At 33.9% G+C, this 5,712-nt stretch overlaps 1 non-coding gene across 1 annotated transcript; it reads left to right on the top strand.

Annotated features, from left to right (window-relative positions):
* The first annotated feature begins 5,027 nt into the window (after positions 1-5,027).
* On the top strand, positions 5,028-5,101 carry TRNAI-AAU. Its single transcript has one exon. It is a non-coding gene; the product is annotated as a tRNA-Ile (tRNA).
* Positions 5,102-5,712: the final 611 nt, after the last annotated feature.

Raw genomic sequence — 5,712 nt, 5'->3', positions numbered from 1 at the left:
TGGCCTGTTACGTATCGTCGTAAGTTTAAAGTTTTAAAACGCTTCTTTTAGGTCAAGGTTTCCACACCCTTATAAGGAATGCTTCATTCCTCTCTCCATCCAATGTTAGGTCTCACAATAAATAGTTAGGATGGCTGAGTGTTCGAAGGCGTTAGGAGTCAAGTTTTGGTCCTTGTGAGAGTGCGTGGGTTGAAATCCCACTTTAGACAACTTACTTAGAAAGGTTTTCTTTTACAAAGTTGCTATTCTTTTATTAAATTGATTCAAAATTGATGTTTTCACAACTTTAAGGAATGGATTCATTCATTTAGGAGAACCTCTGACTTTGTTGTTAAAGCCCACACGCTCTAACAAATTGAGGCATGCAATTCTCAATAAAAATTTTGGTCTTTGGTTTGAAAGATATTTCTATAAGGAACATTGAAAATTTAAAATATATGGGCTCATTTGGTAAAACTGGCTTTCTTTTTTAGGGCATGCAATTCTCAACTTCCATTGACAAAGTGGGAAGTGGTGATTTGGAAACATCCTTCATTTCATTAACAAAGTGGGAAGTTATGATTTGGAACAATCCTTCAAATCCACTTCTTCATACTCATTGCAAATTAAAAGACGAAGATTTAAATTAGTAGAGTATATATATATATCTACATACTCATGGTGGAATCCAAGTTTTTATTTTAAGTTTTGAAATTTTAAAAACAAAAAATTAAACTATTTAATTTTTACATAATATTTATTAGGTTTTTAATGGTTTTATTTTCGTATTTTAATGTTTTTATTTTCGTATACTTTTTTAAATTTATATGTATATATTTATCTTAGTTGGGATGTATCTAACCTAAAATTTTAGATTTGCTATGGACTTAGGCGTGCATATCGTCAATCCAGGAACCCAATTCTATTGGGACTTTAAGGAGAATTTTTTTCGAACGACATTGTTTTGGTGTGACTTTGAGAGCAAATTAGGGCATGCTTCATTCGAGGTTTTCTGGTAAGAAAAGGGAACATGGCTTTCTGATCGATGGGGTAATGAAAGATGCATATGGTTGGCAGATAGTAATCCTCTAAACAAATTTGAGTTCTTGCATGTTCTCAACCTTATTAAATAATGATCTAAGTTAGTGGATGAAAATGTCGCATCTTTATTGCTTTTGTGGAACAAACCTTTGTGAGAACCACCAAGAAAATAAAGTTGTTTTAGTTATTTACTATGGGAATAAAACGCCAAAGTAAATGAGAGTAAAACTACTCTAAATTAAATTCTCGTGGTTGATTCAAATTCACTACTCTAAATACTCTAAATTAAATTCTGGGTTCAAATTCACTACTCTAAATACTCTAAATCAAATTCTGGTGGTTGATTCAAATAATATCAAGACCGTTACAAGTTAGATTTAAATTCTAAATCTAGGTCTAGAGGCATTACACCCTTAAATGAAGCAATGATGTTACGACCGAGATCCATCGCTAGCAGATATTGTCCTCTTTGGACTTTTCCTTTCAGGCTTCCCCTCAAGGCTGTAAAACACGTCTGCTAGAGGAAGGTTTCCACACCCTTATAAAGGGTGATTTGTTATCCTCCCCAACTAATGTGGACATCACACATCATGACCTTATTCTCTTCTTCAAGTTCGAGTAAGGTTTGATGTGTAGTACTTTTCTATACACGAAACACACATGCGCACATGGACCCATTAAGTGAGCTCGTATACATACCTTATGGGTCTGATGGCAGGCTTGCGAACACTCACGTTGCCGGAAACCACAAAGGGGAAGGAGCATGCATAATATCATAGTGTACATAATCATAACGAGAAAGTCTCTCGATGCATGTGACATGTGAAATGAATGAGATCCTATAGTTTCGAATCATGATACATAGTTATGATGCAAATCATACATCCATTTTATTTTTCATGACATAGAATTCCTATGAGACATACACATGTATATTGGACAAATCTTCTATGGTTAATATACATGGTTTATCAATGTCTCATTGGCACAACTTGAACATGTTAACATAATATGTGTGGTGTAATATGTGAAGGTTCAAACATTATATATCATTCATATCACAACGTAGATTCATAACATATATATCATTCATATCATAACATAAAATGTAACACTCCTAATTTTCTTGAGCTAATTAGTGACGTCAACTCATGCCTGCACATAAATGCAGAAATTCATGATAGACATTTTTAAAATAAGGCCATGGACTTACCTAATTAATTCAAAACATGAAATTCAATCATTTTAAAGGAAAATCAAGCTTCACACAAACACCTAACAAAATTGACTGAAATCCAATATGTCCTATCATGTACTAACTTAAAATTCAAAACTTTCAAAACATTCAACTGCCCTATTATTGTCTATACTGACTTCCATGGCCTGCCCAACCTTCACCTTCATCAGTTCATAGGATCTTTACCTTCTCTCTCCTATTATTTGTTTTAATATAAATGTAAGATATTGTGAAGTCCTAAAAAAATATGCCAAAAAAGAATGTGCCGGTAAGGTTGAGTTCACTCCAACCCTTCCACGCCAAATTGGAGTTAATAAAGAGTACTCCAAAACTGCTTATAATTAACACCATATCAAGTCTCATTTTCAAGAGAAGTTGTTTTTTCTTAAAATGGGAGTTGAGATTCTCCACCTTATTCACATTGGAGAAGTTGTTTTTATGAGAGATTGTATTAACAAGTTGAGAATGACAAACATATTCTCTCTGATTAGTGGGCAACTGATCTCCATTTTAAATTTGGTCATTGGATTCGATGAGTTGTGTCTCTTCTATTAACATACTTAGAAGGTCATTTCAATATGTCATGATTCAATGATTTTATACAAAGTTACAAGGCCATTGGTATATGTCCATATTTAACCAAGATTTGGGTGGTAAATGACCAACATACCCCTATAAGAATTCTAAAATGTTTTCAAGATTCCAAAAGACCTCAATTGTTAAATAAACTTTTTAAGAGACCCATTTATGACCTTAAGGGTAAGTATGCAAGATCATGAGGAAATTAGAACGGTTTGAGGTATGAACTCTAAGAAAAATGACGAAACAACCCCTAAAAACCTTTTATAAGAATCAAGGTTTGTTATGAATATCAAATGACAAGATGGGTATATGAAACTATTCTTAATTATCTCAAGTTTTACTACATATAAGAACATTTATTATGCTTATGCAATATCATTCTTAGATGAGAGTTTTATTAAGTCACTCAATCAAGAAATTTGAGGAAATAAAATTTTTTTTTTTTTGAGATGTTTATGCACAAATAGTAAGAGGAAGCTTTGAGGTTGTATGAGCAAAGTGGTCAAGGATTGGATACTTTAGCAAGATTTAGAGTTTATGACTTAAAAGATAAAGTAATACATATAGACGAATCAAGTCATGATCTACTTAAAGGAAGAAACTAAATCACCGGGAAGAAATTAGGAAAGTTTGAATTAAGGTTGAATGTTATATCTAAGTTATTCCAACATTAATTCCAACATGAGATCTGAGCCTTGAATTTAATTGAATTTTTTTAGATTATGGCCTAGACAACTTGGTTAAGGTAGACCGAGCCATAGACACATGAGCTACTAAGTCAGGACTTCACACTCCTTAACATTTGTTTTAGAGAGCAATAACTCTAGTTATTAAGAGGTAAGAATGGGCCCACACGACGATATATTGAACATTAAGAGCTGATCCAAATAGTTATACATACATGTAGAAACAAGGGTTCCCTCAAGTATATGAACCAAGAAGACAAGGTTAAAAGGTTTTCTCGGAGTTCGATATAGTTGTGTGGGTTAGAGTGATGTTGTTGGGCTCACTAATTTCCCATAGCTTAACTAATTTAAGCTTATGAAAAATTGAAAGAAGAAAGGGTCCGAGCGTATCAAAACCAAGCCAGATCAGCCAAAATATTGACCAAGAGCCGTAAAAAAATATATTCTTCGACTGACTTTAAACAGTTAAAGTGGGCTTATAAAATGAAGTGATGGACCTCCCTTTTACAGTGGGACAATACCATTAATTCTCTTAATAATATATTTTCATGATACGGGATTATAACACTACGAACTTTAAAGATAATGTCTTAAAATTGGAAAGTTTTGAACTTTTATTATGCATAAAATTATATAACATAAACTCAATTGGCTTGATTACGAGCTATGGATCTGCAATTTGCATAAAACCTTTCGCCCATTAGCTAAGTTTGTTAGAACGTCGCACTAATTAAGTGCGAAGGTTGCAGGTTTGCCACTTGGACGGGTCAATTTCATTAATTCTCAATGATATCTTTAATGATACGGGGTTAAAGCACTGCAAACTTTAAAAGATAATGACCTAAAGTTTTATATTTATTATGCATAAAATTATATAACCTAAACTCGATTGACTAGTTTAGGGGCTACTGCTGTGCAATGAGCATAAAACTTGTGGCCTTTTAGCTTAGTTTGTTAGAACGTCGTGTTAATAACACAAAGGTTGGATGGGCTAATTTCATAATGACTTTAATTTAGAGAGTTTTAAGTTTTATTTTGCATTAAATTATGTAACCTAAATTCGATTGGCTAGATTAGGAGCTACGGTAGGTTTGACACTTGCATGGTCAATTTCATTAATTCTCAATAATTATATATTTAATGATACTAGATTTAAAAGATAATCACTTATAGTTTTAAGTTTATTATGCATAAAGTTATGTAAACCAAACTCGATTGACTGGATTAGGAGCTAATGATCTATAATGTACATAAAACCTATGACCTATCAGCTCAGTTGGTAAGGTTGTTGTGCTAATAACGTGAAGGGTTGTAGGTTCGATAAATACATAGGCTAAATTTTATTAATTCTTAATAATATCTTTTCATGATACGGGGTTACAACACTACGAACTTTAAAGATAATGACTTGAAGTTTTAATTTTATTATGCATAAAATTATGTAACCTAAACTCGATTGACTAAATTAGGAGCAATTGATCTACAATATGCATAAAACCTATGGCCTATTAGCTCAGTTGGTTAGAGCGTCGTGCTAATAACGCGAAGGTCGCAGGTTCGACACCTGCATGGGCCAATTTCATTACGAAACTCAATTGACTAGATTAGGGTAGGACCTAACGATCTATAATGTACATAAAACCTATGACTTATTAGCTCAGTTGGTTAGATTTTCGTGCTAATAACGTGTAGGTTGTAGGTTCGAAAATTACATATCCTTGCTTGTTGTCTCAAGCCTGCTGGTCTCGTCCTTAGACACCTCAAGAAGTTGAGGATATGAGACACATTCCCTATGCATCAGCGGTTGGTAGTCTGATGTATGCCATGCTATATACCCGACCCGATATATGCTATGCTGTGGGAATTGTCAGTAGATATCACTCCAATCTGGGACGTGCTCATTGGACTGCTGTTAAGAATATCCTCAAGTATCTTAGGAGAACGAGGGACTATCTGCTAATGTACGGTGCTAAGGATCCGATCCTTATAGGGTACACTAACTCAAATTTTCAGACCGATGTAGATTCGAGGAAATCGACATCAGGATCTGTCTTCACTCTGAACGGAGGAGCAATAATATGGAGAAGCATAAAGCAAGGTTGCATTGTCGTTCCAAATATGCATCTTCCCATCACTCTTTATTGTGATAACAGTGTGGAGTGTGGAGTGTGGAGTGTGGAGTGTGGA

Source organism: Cucurbita moschata, unplaced genomic scaffold, assembly GCF_002738365.1.
Source record: "Cucurbita moschata cultivar Rifu unplaced genomic scaffold, Cmos_1.0 Cmo_Scf00185, whole genome shotgun sequence".
Classification (NCBI taxonomy): Eukaryota; Viridiplantae; Streptophyta; class Magnoliopsida; order Cucurbitales; family Cucurbitaceae; genus Cucurbita; species Cucurbita moschata.
The sequence above is the reverse complement of the archived record's forward strand: the minus strand, read 5'-3'. Positions and strand labels throughout refer to the sequence as shown.